The sequence below is a fragment of the Podarcis raffonei genome, chromosome 3, assembly GCF_027172205.1.
Source record: "Podarcis raffonei isolate rPodRaf1 chromosome 3, rPodRaf1.pri, whole genome shotgun sequence".
Taxonomy (NCBI): Eukaryota; Metazoa; Chordata; class Lepidosauria; order Squamata; family Lacertidae; genus Podarcis; species Podarcis raffonei.
The window spans coordinates 88,451,594-88,468,802 of record NC_070604.1 but is presented as its reverse complement, the minus strand read 5'-3'; the positions used below and the strand labels follow the sequence as shown (position 1 = coordinate 88,468,802).

The 17,209-nt window shown below is 43.5% G+C and overlaps 1 protein-coding gene across 2 annotated transcripts in view; it reads right to left on the bottom strand.

Moving 5' to 3' along the window:
* The window catches only part of DAAM2 (dishevelled associated activator of morphogenesis 2), a 212,608-nt gene extending 196,003 nt beyond the window's left edge, over positions 1 to 16,605 (bottom strand). For both annotated transcript variants that reach the window (XM_053382937.1, XM_053382940.1), the window contains exon 1: positions 16,435 to 16,605. The gene's annotated coding sequence lies outside the window, so the exon portion shown is untranslated. The remainder of the gene's footprint in view (positions 1 to 16,434) is intronic.
* Between the last annotated feature and the right edge of the window lie 604 nt (positions 16,606 to 17,209).

Sequence of the window (17,209 nt, the reverse complement as noted above, 5' to 3'; positions counted from 1 at the left end):
CTGAGTGTGTGAATACTATTTAGAATGCTGGACTAGGAGCTGGGAGAACAGGGTTCATTATCACCATGGAGCCCTGAAGCTCAATGGGTGTCCTTGAGGCCAGTCTCTGCCTCTTAGCACAATATACCCCAGAGGACAAATGGGGAGAGGCAAGAAAACCATGCATCCACCTTCAGCTCCTTGGAGAAAGGTAGGATATGCATGTAATATAATACAATGTCATTAGGTTCTCAAGGAAAGCTACTGATTTCCACAGACCCTCTCCTTGGTGTATGTTGTGATATCAGACTCCAACACTGTTCCTTTATGCCATCTGATGATAGCAGCACTTGAACATCTGAGTAATCTAACCCTCTGCTTTTTTCTCTTTTTAACCACGGATGTAAAACAGCATTAGTCTCTTTATCATCCCCTCTGCACATGTGTGGTAACTCTTTCCAGTGGTATTTTCCCCCCATAGCAGTTAGCTTTGTATAGTGAGCAGAATGAAAAGACAAACAAAACTAAATAGCATCTAAGACAAGGCATTGTTCTCTGAAAGAACTTTGACGTGTAGCGGTGATGATCTGCATAACTCAGACAAGTTTGTCCACTTACAAGCATTGTGGTCATCTCAAACATAATGTCAGTTGGGATAGCCCTTAATACACTTGCTGTTAACCCTCACACTGTTGTAAAAGGTTTTTATACTTTTAAATAAAACTGAACTGCATCCTACACATTCGTCCTCCTCCTTTTTTTCTTTTCAGACTCAAATAGACTGAGTAATTCCTTTTAAAACAATTGGCTTCACATTACTCTTTAAGAACAACCGTCTTTTGACTGAGTTAGTCTAGAGCCATTCAACAGAATGAGGGTACAGAATGAAGGGGTAATGTCACAGTAAAGCTGCCTTATATTCAGTCAGACCATTGGACATCAAGCTCTGTACTGTCCACACTGATTGGCAGTGATTTTCCAGTCTCCCATGGTCTGTCAGAGACTGAATCTGGGACCTTCTGCATGCAATGCAAATGTTCTACCCTGCAGCTCCAGGTTGCCAGTAAAGATTTGCTTACCATATTTTAGCTCGCTCTTGAGACAATGATTTTCTCTCAAAGTGGCTCAGTTCAATAGAGAGGGGGGCGGGGAGGTTGCCATTGGGCTTACAAAAAACTTCCAACTCTACAATTCTCTGATTCTATGAGAACTTAAAAAATGAAAAAGTGGAGTGGAGCGGGGGGAATGGCAGAGGACAGAGATAAGTATATAATAAGTGTCTGCCGGATCAGGTCAATGGCCCATCTAATCCAGCATCCTTATGTGACAGGTTCTCTCAAGACCTATCCGTCCCAGTGTTCCAAATGCATGGACAGAAAAGAAGGCCAGCTGGGAGGAGGAGCAAAGTTACCATAACAATCAGAGTCATTGATCTCAGGGACAGTGGGAGCCAGTAGTGTTGCTAGTAGGATTTACAGCCTACAGTCATCAAAAACTGCATGCATTTTGCTAGAGAGCAAAGAATGCTTATACTATCTAGCTATTTTGCTGATTGTGACCCTGAAAGAAAAACTGGCTTCGGGAAAACAATTTGTGAATTTGCAATGAGAAACACCATAAAAACGCAAAGCTTTAAAGTGAACTGGTCTATTTATAAAATGTTTGAAGTCATGTTGATCCATTAGAACAAGAACAACAACAACAATCAAAAGATTTTATATATATAAAGATTGTTATTGTTTTCTTTATGGTCATGGGGGATGGATTTAAAAAAAGATTATGAGAGCAATTTGCTTGTATGAAACATAACAAACAAGAACCAATAATTTTGAGTTTTTAAAATAGCCCCATTTTTTATTATCTTGTCAAAATACTGACAGGATAAAACCTTTATTAGAACCAGCTGAAAAGTTGCAAAACAGTTAGCTAGGTTTATGGGGTTGTTCTTCAGGCTGGGTGATATATTAAACAAAAATAGCAATAGGGAGAAGGATGTTGGCCACAATCTCTTTTCAGACATGCAGAAAATGTAATTTCAGAATTTAAATGGATACCGTTTCTTCGTGACTCATGAGATTCTATGTATGGGATGCGACTGCTGTGTCTATGAGGGAAGCAGGCCATATTGAAACTTTGTAATGGGCCTTTAAAAAGGTATCATAAACCCTTATGACAGAGGCCAGAGTGTTTTGCCATTGATGGGCAAGGATTTATGACTCCCAATTTTCCAACAGGAGAAACAGCACAATGAGCTCTGTTCTCCCTAAATTATACTGCTGAAGTGAAGAAAGTTTTGGGATAACCAGGAGTGGATTTTTCTGTGTAAGGACAACAAACTCCATTCAGTGGTGGTATTGATGGGCTTGTTGTTGTTGTTGTTGTTGTTGTTTAGTCATGTCCGACTCTTCATGACCCCATGGACCAGAGCACGCCAGGCACTCCTGTTTTCCACTGCCTCCCGCAGTTTGGTCAAACTCATGTTAGTAGCTTCGAGAACACTGTCCAACCATCTTGTCCTCTGTCGTCCCCTTCTCCTTGTGCCCTCCATCTTTCCCAACATCAGGGTCTTTTCCAGGGAGTCTTCTCTTCTCATGAGGTGGCCAAAGTATTGGAGCCTCAGCTTCAGGATCTGTCCTTCCAATGAGCACTCAGGGCTGATTTCCTTAAGAAATGATAGGTTTGATCTTCTTGCAGTCCATGGGCTTAGAATTCTTTAATCCTAAATGGATATCTTTTACATCAGTCTGTGGCCAATGGATCAGGGGTTTTAGTTAAACAGAAAGTAGATACTGCAAGCCTGACATCTGCCTGCTCCTGGATTAGATGCTTCAGTGCAGCCTTCCTCAACCTGGTGCCCTCCAGGTGTTTAGGACTCAAATTCCCATCATCATTGGCCTAGGTGGCTGGGCCTAAAGGCAATTGCACTCTAAAACCTCTGGGAGGCACTAGGTTGGAGAAAGTGGCTCTAATGCTAGTCTGGATCAACTGTAAACTGGGGAGGGGCAGAGAATTATAGCAAAGTACTGCAAACATTTGCTTTATTAGCCAAACTTTAGAAGTTGCTTTCCTTCCTTGTTCTAATACAAACTCTAGAAGTGCATTGTTTGTACACCACGGCAAACGCTGCACTTAACAGCATTTGTCTGGAGAAGGAATAACCAATGTCACAATTATTTCCTTACCCTTTTCTGCATGGGCACCATTTGCTTTATGAGCTCTCACTTTTATTTTAAGAAGGAAAGCGGGGGGCGAAAGTAACCTTTAAGAAAAATGGGATAAAGAGTAATGTGAATTGTTTTCCATCTTCCTATGACAGCAGTGGTTTATTTATAGCTGAAGACCAGAGGACGGTCCTCACGTGGCTATTGAAAATGAAAACAGTATGCGGGGTTTTGTTTTGTTTTGCTTTTGTGCTTTTGCAGTTAAAAAATCTCTCTCCGCATTCCCTAAACCCTTGTTATTGTAACCAGAGCCACATTTCACATTGCTACAATTGAGGGTTATGTAAATTCCAAGGATTTTAAAGGATAGGGCCTGCACACTCTGTGTTTGGCCACAGAGAAGTTGACACAAACGGTTACGGACAACTTTTTTGAGATGGAGGAAGGTGCTTGAATAAACTAAAAACAGATGGGAGGCACAGTGCAAAATTCAGCCTGAACTGGAACCAAATGCCTTTGGGAGGGTCAGGTAATAACGTTTTCTTATTGCTTTCATTTCTACAGAAGAAGTTCAGGGTGGACAAAACAAACAAAAAACTGAAGCACCTTCCAAGCCTTTTCCTGGATGTCCAAAAGCTTTATACTTCTTTAGGAGTTTAAAGGGACAACATATTGACTTTGTGTCCTTGTATAGCTCATTGGTTTCAGTGGGCTGTGTTACTGCACTCATGCCTTCTGAGCTTTCCATAGGCCTCGGGCTGACCACTGTGCAGAAAGAACACCAGACTAAATGAATCCTTGGGCTATTCTTATGTCCTTAACCCAGGGGTCAGCAACCTTTTTCAGCTGTGGGCCAGTCCACTATCCATCAGACCATGTACTGGGCCAGACTATTTTTTTGGGGGGGATGAACGAATTCCTTTGCCCCACAAATAACCTAGAGATGCATTTTAAAGAAAAGCACACATTCTACTCATGTAAAAACACCAGGCAGGCCCCACAAATAACCCAGAGATGCATTTTAAATAAAAGGACACATTCTACTCATGTAAAAACACTCTGATTCCTGGACCGCAGCTTGGATTGGAGCTTGGATTGGAGCTTAATTCTACCCCAACACCCGTGGTGGGACAACACCCTTTACTACATCTCAGGTTAGTAGGGTGGCCTAGGGCATGCAAGGCAGGACCATGTAGCACACACAGATCAATCCCTGCTGCCACTCCTTGTCTCCCAGGGTTTGCCACCTAAGGCAGATCCCTCATTTTGCCTCATAGCAGGGCTGCCCCGTCTACTTTCTCTGCCCAAAGTGAACTGCCAGCAAACCCTATCATTGCAGTTGGGTGTCATTATTATTAATTAAATTTGTTAGTCGCTTTATCTTGCCCAGGGCAACCCAAAGCAACTTTCAACCAAACAAGCAGGCAGAACTCCCCACCTCACATAGAATGATAGAATCATAGAGTTGGGAGGGATCGCAAGGGTCATCTACTCCAAGCCCCTGAAATGCAGGTATCTCAGCTACAGCAGCCGTGACAGGTGTCTATCCAACTTCTGCTTAAAAACCTCTTTGGACTTCAAAACCTCCAGTGAAGGAGACCTGCAGAGTGGCTGCATAGCCTGTGTGTACAGATCCAGGGTTGTTGTGCCAAAGTCCGTTTGGCAGCAAAGAGTCTACTTGCAAGTAAACAATTCCTGAATCCCCTTTACAATCAAGATCTATGGTCAGTGTGTGGTCCAGGAGGCCGGCCTATATAAAATCTCCCTCATGAGCCTCCTGGTTGCTGGCAACATCACAAGTTTCTGCCTTCTTGTTTGGTTTCTCTTCCTGGCTGTGCTGTAGTTTGCTGAACTCCCTATGATGCCGACCTCGGACTGTTTCCTCATATTGCGTCTGGATCGTATTTAGCCCTAGACTGATTCCCTGTGCTTGTGCTTGGCTTGTTTGGATTGCACTGCACCAGCAAGCCTGGCGAGTCCTTTGGTGAGAAGCTTATGCCTCCTGGGAACCTTGCCCCTGAGGGCAACCGTTGGAGCATTACCGTCGGTTTTTCTTAGGAGGTATGAATTTGGGCCTCAGGCCTCTGCCTGCTGCTCTGTAACTTAAATATTTAAGTCTTGCCTCTTTGTTTATACTTCATATAGATCTTTGGTTGCTGCCCCACTTCTGTTTCTGCAGATTGCCTGTGAAGTGAACAGCAAGTGTGTGTCTCTGTTTAATTGATTACATGTGTTGGGGATGTGCCCTCAACCCAAGTCTTAAAAAAGAAATTGTATCTGACGATGGGCCTCAAAGAGGCTAATAGCTTCCCTCATTAGGTTTTGTGTAAATTTTACCCTGTCAGGAGCTTGAGGGCTATAAAAGCAGTCATCACACGACTAAAAGCATTTTTTCCCTTCTTTCCAAGCAAAATGAAAAGGGGGGGGGGTTGGAATAGGAGATACAGGCATGATAACTGAGGGGAAAGAGTTTACTATTGAAAGAAAAGAAAATCCACAAAAGGCCGTTAAATAATATTGGAAACAGTGGGGCTCAAAATGTGACCAACACCTGATTCAAATGGTCTTGGAAAGGCTTCAGTTACTAAGGAATATGTCGTCTGCCTTTGAGTCATCTTGGGACACAGTGAAGAAAAAAGAAAAAGAACTTGAACAAAAACAAATGTCAGCTTCAAAGTCTATGAACAGAAATGTTGGCTTAGAGGCAGGGTTATTGCTATAAGGTTTCCAAATTTGGAAAGTAAGGAAGTAAGCAAAGATTCCTTCTTTGATGCTACTATGTGACAGACCCCCAGATATTGATTCGGTGTTTACACCCACTTCCCTCCTCCTTTGTAACCCTGTCACGCCCTCTCTTTGATCATTCCTGTCATCTGGGGGAAAGTCCCTTTAGGTCCTTCTTTTTATCCCTAAAAAGCTGCAGAGGGGTTTTTTTTGGGGGGGGACTACTGGGCCTCTAAGTGCTTTTATGAAACCCCCACTCTCCAACACAGAATTGGAAGTTCACTGAGGGCCTTGTCTCTAACTATTAAGCTGAAGGGGTCGGTAGGGACCTCCAGCATTAAGGCCTTATTCTTGTGTGACTTTTCATTGTGGCAAAACTACTCTGTGGTGAGAGGCAGCTTTAGGGTACTGCAACTGGTTTAGCCCCACTGGGTGCTGGCACCACAGAGGACATCACAATAATGATGTAGAACAGAGCATGGGAGGCAGAGGGTACAATTTTTAGTGTCACACAGGGGGCCACTGATATGTGAGAGCCCAAAGTCCTCCACTACTGTGGTCCATTTTCCCATGCCTGTTTTGCACAGTGAATATTTTGTTTGTATGCATGCAAGTGAGGAGAGATGGCATTTATCAACATGGGGCAAAAAGTTAGTTTTCAACAGTTTGCTGTGATTTATGAGCACTAGACTTCACTATGTGAGGGTGTGTGTGCCAATTGTTTATCAGCTCCTGAGGTGGTGTAGCACTAGGCATGTTATGATTCTGTAGGGAATGACTGGATGGAAAGTAGTCTTAATAAGTGCCACAATGGGATTAGACAGTCATATAGTACCTTTTGCCTATATTTATAAATAGTCACTCTCATTATATCACCATGGATGCAGCACTTTTAATATTTGACATGGTTATTTCATGATATGGAAGTAAATTTATAAGAACAAGACAATCCAGAAGAATTACAGGGACCTATCAATTTGTGGTGACCAGTGCTTTTTTTCTAGAAAAATAGTTGCCAGTACTCACCATGAAGTTGTTACAGTAAGTGCCACACATTTTAACAACAACAAAAAGAGGTGCCAGTACTGTGTACCCTTGAATACCCCCCCCCCCGAAAGAAAGCACTGGTGGTGACACATTCCTCTGTGTCAGGCATTACCTTTTGGGACCAGAGGGCACATTTCAAATTTGGGGAGAAGGCTAGGGGTGCCAGTCACAATATGGCTGCCATGGGGCATACTACAAAATGGCTATCATGGAGAACGTGGCATAAAACAAAATATAGAGAAACAACCTTATGCTTGCTATAGGAAGTCAGCTATGTCCTGATTGAGGAGATAACAACACTGATCTTACACATACACATACACATCTTAATGACAACACATCATAGTAAATACCGAAGAAGTATCACACAAACATACCTTACATATTTGCCTTATACCCAAAGGCTGCAGATATGAGTAACTTTAAGAATGCAATTTGCCTTCCATCCAGGGCCTGGCCAATGGGCATATGCAGCCTTCTATGCTGCCTGTTGGTAGAACTCGCATTGTAAGAGCTTTTGTGCTGGGTATTAGTGCGCGCACACTTAAATGGCTGGCTGAGGGGCACCTGGTTGATCTGTTAAGAAGTTTTGTAAGTGAATCACTGCCCTGTCTCACCCTTTCTCTGCTCCATTCTTCATTGTCTGTTAGTACCACTATGCTACATCTGGCAAGGAGCCAGTTATTGATGTATGCTGACTCACACTGAGGCATCGTCAAGATATCTTGGGCAGTTCATAATGCCAGGCAGTGTCGGCTTACAGTACAGTCATGATACCACACTGGTACAGCAGCCATTATGTGTTTTCCCAACTTGGAAAACTAAGCTGCAGGACACTGTTAAAAAAAGACCTTAAATTCTGGGACAGAGGAAATTCTGCTTCTGTAAACCTACAAGATATGGATGAAGATACGAAGATATGGATGTCTCGTACACCCCAGGTAGTGTGGTTGCTGACCTTGAGCCAGACATCCTGGAAAGTGAAGTCAAATGGGCCTTAGAAAGCACTGCAAATAACAAGGCCAGTGGAAGTGATGGTATTCCAGCTGAACTATTTAAAATTTTAAAAGATGATGCTGTTAAGGTGCTACACTCAATATGCCAGCAAATTTGGAAAACTCAGCAGTGGCCAGAAGATTGGAGAAGATCAGTCTACATCCCAATCCCAAAGAAGGGCAGTGCCAAAGAATGCTCCAACTACCGCACAATTGCACTCATTTCACACGCTAGCAAGGTTATGCTTAAAATTCTACAAGGAAGGCTCAAACAGTATGTGGATCGAGAACTCCCAGAAGTGCAAGCTGGATTTAGAAGAGGCAGAGGAACCAGAGACCAAATTGCAAACATGCGCTGGATTATGGAGAAAGCTAGAGAGTTCCAGAAAGACATCTACTTCTGCTTCATTGACTATGCAAAAGCCTTTGACTGTGTCGACCACAGCAAACTATGGCAAGTTCTTAAAGAAATGGGAGTGCCTGATCACCTCATCTGTCTCCTGAGAAATCTCTATGTGGGACAAGAAGCTACAGTTAGAACTGGATATGGAACAACTGATTGGTTCAAAATTGGGAAAGGAGTACGACAAGGCTGTATTTTATCTCCCTGCTTATTTAATTTATATGCAGAATACATCATGCGAAAGGCTGGGCTGGATGAATCCCAAGCTGGAATTAAGATTGCCGGAAGAAATATCAACAACCTCAGATATGCAGATGACACAACCTTGATGGCAGAAAGTGAGGAGGAATTAAAGAACCTTTTAATGAGGGTGAAAGAGGAGAGCGCAAAATATGGTCTGAGGCTCAACATCAAAAAAACGAAGATCATGGCCACTGGTCCCATCACCTCCTGGCAAATAGAAGGGGAAGAAATGGAGGCAGTGAGAGATTTTACTTTCTTGGGCTCCATGATCACTGCAGATGGTGACAGCAGCCACGAAATTAAAAGACGCCTGCTTCTTGGGAGAAGGGCAATGACAGGCCTAGACAGCATCTTGAGAAGTAGAGACGTCACCTTGCCAACAAAGGTCCTTATAGTTAAAGCCATGGTTTTCCCAGTAGTGATGTATGGAAGTGAGAGCTGGACCATAAAGAAGGCTGATCGCCGAAGAATTGATGCTTTTGAATTATGGTGCTGGAGAAGACTCTTGAGAGTCCCATGGACTGCAAGAAGATCAAACGCATCCATTCTTAATGAAATCAGCCCTGAGTGCTCACTGGAAGGACAGATCGTGAAGCTGAGGCTCCAGTACTTTGGCCACCTCATGAGAAGAGAAGACTCCCTGGAGAAGACACTGATGCTGGGAAAGATGGAGGGCACAAGGAGAAGGGGGCGACAGAGGACGAGATGGTTGGATAGTGTTTTCGAGGTTACCGGCATGAGTTTGACCAAACTGCGGGAGGTAGTGGAGGACAGAGGTGCCTGGCGTGCTCTGGTCCATGGGGTCACGAAGAGTCGGACACGACTAAACGACTAAACAACAACAACAAACCTACAGTAAGTTCCAGGTATGTTGGGAGAGGAACCCTATAGGTGGTTAGGGTTTTATGAGTCCCTGTTTCTTGTGCTATTTTTCAAAACTGGAGATGACAGAGTGACAACTCAGCTGGTGGACTGCAAGGAAATTAACAGTACATGCATAGTAAATTTATGAAATTTCCTGTCACAAGATTTTTTTGGGAATTTGCTGCCACAAGACTTGGTGAAAGCTACTAATTTAGAGACCTTTATAAGGAAATTAGACAAACAAATGGAAAACAAGGTTATTGCTGGATACTACTTATGATGGCTGTACCTTATGTCTGGGTTCAGAGGCACTATGTCAGTGAGTACCAGTAGCTGGAGAACAAAAGCAGGCGAGGGCTATTGCCCTCATATCCTGCTTTGGGGCTTCCCGGAGATATTTGGCTAGCCACTGTGGAAAACAGATTCTGGACTAAATAGGCCTTTGGTCTGACCCAGCAAGACTTTTCCTATGTTCTTAAGAACATGACACAATAATTTTTGAAGAACAGATCATTTTAGCATTCCAAAGTTAAAGAAACTGAAAACCAGATGTAACCCAGCATCAGTCAGTAGTGTCACAATGGAGGTAAGTAGTGTGCCATAATTAATTGGGTGTACACTGTGGACCTGGAAGACCTAATTTCAAAGTTCTGCACAGCCATAAATGTCTCTGTGTGACATTAGGTCAGTCATACTCCCTCACCCAAACAACAAAGTTGTTGTGAGGATGAAAAGAAGATAACCTCACATACTTTGTCTATTTTCGCTTCTACCCTGCCTTTTGTAGAACAGATCACAGGGAAGATTACAATACAAATCAATCAAATACAGCTTTTCATAAAATACCACTTTAGTCAACAACAACAAAATCTAAAATTAACACAATATAAACAGCAGTATGGTTCACCTTATTAAGCCCCCCAAAGTATGAATGAATTAAAATGTTTTCAACTAATGTCAAAAGGTCACCAATGAGGGGGATGATTGAACTGCCCATCAAACTGGAAAAGGGCTTTATCCCAACTGTATCTTCATCATAGGCAGGACCACCAACAGAATGGCTCGTTCAGGTATCTGTGTCCCGAGCTGTTTAAGGCTTGATATTCTAATGTTGAAACCTTAAAATTGAGCCCAGTTGCATATAGGCAGCCTGTGTAGGAGTCATATTATTTGCCTGTACAGCAATCTGACTGCCACAGTCTGCACTGGATGCAGCTTCTGGACAGTCTTCAGGGTTTACCCTACATAGATTGCATTGCAATAGTCCACACCTGAGGTTACCAAGGTATGAATGAGAATGGCCAAGCTATCTCAGTCAAAGAAGCAGAAACAGCCAGCTAACTAGCTACAGCTGGGAAAGGCATTCCAAACCACTGAAGCCGCCTGGGCTTCTGGTGCCCATTTCAAATCCAAGAGTAAGCTCCCCTCTCAAGCTGAATACCAGTTGATGGAAACCACAAGAGGAGAGTGAGCTCTTGGGTGCAGGTCCTGTTAGTGGGTTTCCCTATTGCATCTGGTTGGCCACAGTGTGAGCAGGATGCTCAACTAGAAAGGTTGTTGTCCTGATCTAGCTGGCTCTTCTTATGTTCTTGCCTTCACGCAAAGTATTTCATTTGATAGAGAGGCTTCATGGTTTTTTTATTTATTGGGATTGGGAACATTTTGTTCTAGTCCAGATGGGTCATGTCCTAATACTTCTGACCCAGGGTTTGAGAACTCACATTTATGTAAGGTTTGGGAACCACAGTTCCAACTCAACCTCTCGTTCCTTGTGTCAGGAAATGGCAACCTCCGATTTCTCAACAATCCAAAACTGCCCTGAAATGACTTTATATTCTTCTGGAACTCCCTGGGAGCCTCTGGAAGTTATCCAGCAATCCTGGTCAGCAGAGCAGCAGAGTCATGACACATCTGGAAGATGTCTATGTGTGACTGTGCAAATCTAGTGGTATCTCACTGTCTTAAACAATAAAAAGTAGAGTAAAGAGAAATCTACTACAAATGCAATTATTGTCCCCTGGTATTGATCAGCTGAGTTGGGGGGGGGATATTTGGCCCCTAATTCCAAGGGGGTATATTTACTCATGATTTAGAGATGATTAAGTCAAAAGGTCCTGTGGTTGTGACACCAGTAAACATAAACCATACAAATGTATTCAGTGATTTAACTGGCTTTATTATTTATTTCTTATTATATTTACACTCTACTTTTCCTTCAAGCTGCTCAAGGTGGTGGACATGGTTCTTCCCCTTCCCATTTTATCCTTACAGGTGAAAAGGTAAAGATAAAGGACCCCTAGACAGTTAAGTCCAGTCAAAGGCGACTATGGTGTGCAGCACTCATTTCTCTTTCAGGCCGAGGGAGCCAGTGTTTGTCCACAGACAGCTTTCTGGGTCATGTGGCCAGCATGACTAAACCGCTTCTGGTGCAATGGAACACCGTGATGGAAACCGGAGTGCATTGAAACGCCATTTACCTTCCTGCTGCAGCAGTACCTATTTATCTACTTGCACTAGTATGCTTTCGAACTGTTAGGTTGGCAGGAGCTGGGACAGAGCAACAGGAGCAACAGGATTCAAACCACTGACCTTCTGATCGGCAAGCCCAAGAGCCTCAGTGGTTTAGACCACAGTGCCACTCGCAGACCATTATCCTTTACAAGAACCCTGTGAGATACAATATCTGACTCAAGGTCACCCAGTGAACTTGCCTGAGTGGGGATTTGAACTCTGGTCTCCCAAGTTCTAGGCCAACACTTCACTACACTGGCTCACAAGTGAGATACAAGGGTGCTATTTTAAAACTCCAAGATTGACACCACATCTTTAAGGACAGACTGTCCCTCCAAACAAACCAATCCACACTGTCAGCAAATAATATAACCCAACTTTTCTCTCTCCACTTTAAGATCAATCTCGGCAGGAAAATAAGCACTGGTTGGCTACTTGTTGGCAGAGTTTCGATCCAGGAGGGGATCATGAGATTATAACCAAAGCACATACCCATTCTGGGCAGGTAAATATCAGACTCACATATCTCTCTTTTTTCACCAGGAACATATCCAAATTAATCATGCTCTTGTCCATAAATAGATCTTCCACCTCTCATTCCTACCACCCCCTTTTTAACAATGGGGTGGGGTAAAGGCATAGGTTTAAAGCCGAAGTTGCAAGATTCCTGATAAAAGAAACTTCTACCACACAATGAACACAGCACTACCACCCCACACATAAACAACTAAAACCTGGGGACACAGTAACAATGGGACTTTCCTCATGATTACAGCTGTCACATTGTCATGTTACCAGCCAGCTTGCAGTTCCCCACTGTGCCTGTGTACACCCCATACATTTAAAGCAGATGGATTCCTCCAAATAACTCTGGGAACTGTAGTTTACTCTGCACACAGCTACAATGCCTAGCACCTTTAAAAAGCAACACACACCCCAACCTACAAAACCAGGGTTGGAGTGACTGTGTATGTACTGTGTACTGAAAGCTTCTAGCAGTAGGAGCACACCTTTCTACTGCAGCCAGCACATCCACTTTGCCAACTGTGGCCCATTTTTCATTTTATAATGAACAAAGTGAAGTCAGTGAAGTTAGTAAGAGCCAAAACAATGTCTCTGTGCATTGTATTTGCTGTCAGCTCCTTTCTCTTTTCAATGGGCTCATTTTAGAAATTTGGCAACTAGCAGTAGCCTACAGATCTGGTGAAGTTATGAGAGTGCTGAAATTCAACTGAAAAAATATTATTCTTGCACCTGACATCCTTCATACATTAATTTGAATCCAGCTCCGCCTCTGGAACCTGGCTTATTCCCAAGGCTCAGGCCAGAGGTTTCAGGATTCAGTCTTCAAATGCATGCTCACTCACATCATGCTCCCTTTGCACATCATATGGAATTGCTTTATTGATTTTAAAAATTCATAAGGAGCTTCCCAGAGAGTCAATCTCATCTCCCAAGGAACTCTGGGAATAGTAGCTCTGAACGGGGAATGGAGCCAGTGTGGTGTAGTGGTTAAGAGCGGTGGACTCGTAATCTGGTGAACTAGATTTGATTCCCCGTTCCTCCACATGCAGCTGCTGGGTGACCTTGGGCTAGTCACACTTCTTTGAAGTCTCTCAACCCCACTCACCTCACAGAGTGTTTGTTGTGGGGGAGGAAGGGAAAGGAGATTGTTAGCCGCTTTGAGACTCCTTAAGGTAGTGATAAAGTGGGATATAATCCAAACTCCTCTTCTTCTTCTTCTTCCTAAAAACTCTCAGCATCCTTAACAAACAACAGTTCCTAGGATTATTGGGGGGAAACCATGACTGTTTAAAGTGGTGGGATACTGCTTTAAAAGCATGGTGTGAATGAGATCTAAGACCAATATGGTACCAGGCTGCTTCCTCCCACACCATGGCTCAGTTGAAATTCTCCTACCGAGCTCCAGTAATGATGCCAAACACCTTGAGGGCACCGAAAAGTGGGGCAAAAAAAATGCAGTAAATAAACATCATCTAGCATTTCAGCCTCTTATTATGGAAAATATGGTTGGTACCTAACAATATGTTTCTCTTTGAGGTACTAGCCAGCCCTGTTCAATTAGTCTATTATGAAGCAGTGCTTCTAGGAAAAGCTGCTGCCTACTTACTGGAAATAAACCCCACTGAGAAAGAAGCCCTGAATAATAACTGCTGTGTTACTCTTTTGCAAATCCAGATGCAATTATAGCAGTGCCAGGCAAAACTTTTGGACCAAAGTGCACAAGGGTAATCACACATGCGTGTGTGCGCACACACACACACACACACTCCTTTTCAGCAACTTATTTTCCTTCAGCAATGTAAGCTTGCATTGCAAGTCGTCTTAGATTAGCCGTTGAACATCTGTCCATTAAAGCATTAGCCAGCTTCATCAGCCAGCGAGGACATTACACTACACACATCAATACAGAAGGAGATTCCAAGAGCTATAAATAACTTACATTCGCCTACTTGATTAAGTTCTGTAATCAGTTATTTCAATATAACATCACACCGCTTCCATCCAATTCTTTTCTCCCTTGTCAACAGCTTATATACACACACACGATATCTGCAGCCTTGTAGAATTATAAAAGCAGAGACACAGCCTTGAAAATACCTCTTTCAGGGTTGCTAGTGCATGAAGCACTCTGACCAGCAGCTCACCCCTGCTCTTCATCCCTGTTCCAGCTCAGTTATCCTTTATGCCCACTCATTAAGTTGTGTTGGCTTTTCTGGAGCAGTTGTAGTGTCCAAACTGCCTTAGATTTTACACAGGCTTTTCAAATAAATAAATAAAAACCTAGCCAGCTAAGGCAATCCAAGATCATGAAGCATGCCAAAAAAAGAAAAGAGAAAAGCATTGCTTTCAGATGCAGAGAGAAAAAGGGAAGGAGGGAGGGGAGGGCGGAGGGAGCAGGAGATCAGAAGCCCTGCCTGTAAACCAAAAGAAAGGAGATAATAAAACAGCTACCGGTACTTCAGACCTGCTCTTCAGAAGAGTTATTCATAGCCTCCCATGCGAAATGTGCACGTCTTCTTGTTGTTTCTCAGTCATGCTACGGCGAAAAATTAATGGCCAAATTGGTTTTTTCCTTTCCCAAGGAATTAACAACGGTGCCTCCACTATTGTTTTCCTTTTAATCTGATTTGTAACATGAATGACAAGATTAATCCAATTTAAAGGGTTATGACGGAACTAAGTGGCCCCTGCTGTGCGAGGGAGACGTGACAAACAGCAGGATCCTGCTTCCATTCTTAACCATCTTTAATGTCATTTTATTATTTCTGACACTGAAAGTCCTTTTAATCATGTGCTGCTATTGCATCCCTCTTAATTAAACTGTGTTCTGCTGCTTTGCTTGTTGCGAGACAACTAATTTTGGATAACCTGCTTCTTGCCCACTGTAGCCATCTGCAAGGAGACAGCTTCTGTTATTATTGCATTCCTGTTCTGGCTCGTGACCAAGATGGAAACAAGGTTGAACTGAAGTAATTCATCTGTGAAGCCTGAGATGAGTTCCCACCAACCTGGTGCCCTCCAGATGTTGTTGGGACTCCCAACACTCTTCAGCCCCAGCCAACATGGCCAGCAGTCAAGGATGGTGAGAGCCATAGTTCAAAACATCTGGGCTGGGGGGGATCAGGTTGACGAAGGCTGCCCTTGATGTTAAATACTTTATTATTTTATTTTCAGAAGCAGAAAATGTTACTTCATTGAGCTGATCTTGCCCTTTTGAGTTGAAAATCCTTAGTCCCCTTCTACATTATTCCAAATGATGTGCACACTTTTAAAAAAAACCAAACAACAATGCAAACAAACATCTGACTATTCTTACTGGCTTGCCTCCCTTCCATAAGTCCTGCTAAGCATCCAACTCTTAAGACCCAAAAGCAGTTCTGAGTGTCTTCCTCTTGTGTAATTCTCAGTCCTTCCAGAGAACCAGCAACACGACAAGGGTTGAGAATGACAGTGAGCGTTGTGGACCCTTTTCTCCAACAAGCCCTTTAGCACAGCCCTTTCCCTTTTGAGCCTAATACACATGATAGGACAAAAAGAAACTTTCTAACAGCACTGCTATGCCACCACAGTTTCACTTAGAGGTGTCAGATGAAGGGATTTAAAAATAAACCACACATAGCTCTGAAATCTGTAGAATTTGGATCCAATTGGGCTACTAGTTGTGCACTCAGGAATGTGGCTGCACTTGCCAAATCAAATCTTTAGGGATTTTGTAATGGTTCACATGCTGTAGAGAAAGAACAAGCACCACTGCCATAATCTTTTCCCCCTCTTGCACCCAAGACTGGATGAGGACTCAGGATAAGCATACAATCCTTGCATCTGTGCTTCAGTTTTACACACACACAAATCTCCCCAACATGCACCCACTTGCTGTCGGCTTGTGTGTGTGTAGCATTTCAGAGAAACTAAGAACCCATGTTCCAAACCTAAATCCTCTGAACCGCTCTTTGATTGCTTCAGAAAAGAAAACAGAGCTTACCCTCTCTCTTTTTCCTCCCAGCCAGGGACCAGAAGAGCTGCTGCACCAGCCACTCTTAAGATGCAACCCCCTTGTCTCTGTGTCATTCCTCCTTTTCCTGCAGTCCTGTAAGTCCACACACTGAGCACTGCTCACCCTGCTTTCCTTTCACTGCCTATGCTGTCCTCCGAGTGGAACTGCTGCCGTTTTCACTTTCAGACCAGCCTCCCTCTGCAAGAGCCTGTGACGTCAGGAAGCCTCTACAAGATATTTATGGCTTAAAAGGGCTAAAGTTTCACTAGGTAAAAGCTTGGATTGCAGCTCCTTGGGAATCTTTGTCTTTCGTGCTTTCATGTGAGAAGGTTTTTCCAAATGCAATATAGCAATACAGAAAGCTGCCTTGTACAGTCAGTGCCTTGGACTAGCTAGCTTAGTATTTTCCACACTGACTGGCAGCTAATCTCCAGGAGCCGTTTCCAGACCAATTGGAGGAACCAGGGATTGAACCTGGGACCTTCTGTATGCAGAGCAGATGCTCTGTCACTGAGCCACGCCCCTTCCCTAGGGGATTGCTGTCTTTGTACAGGGAGTGAGGCTGGGGCAACGCAGTAAGCATGGGTGTTTCAGACTGCAACAAAAGCCACTTCTTCCAGAGGGCGCATGTAAAGTGCCTCCGCCACATGCAACCAATGGTCCTGTTGGGTCTGCTGGTTTTGGCAAAAGAGGGCCTCTTTAGCACACCCCACACCCTGTGCTGCTAGAACACCCCAGAACTGCTCCAAACATCTGATAAGCT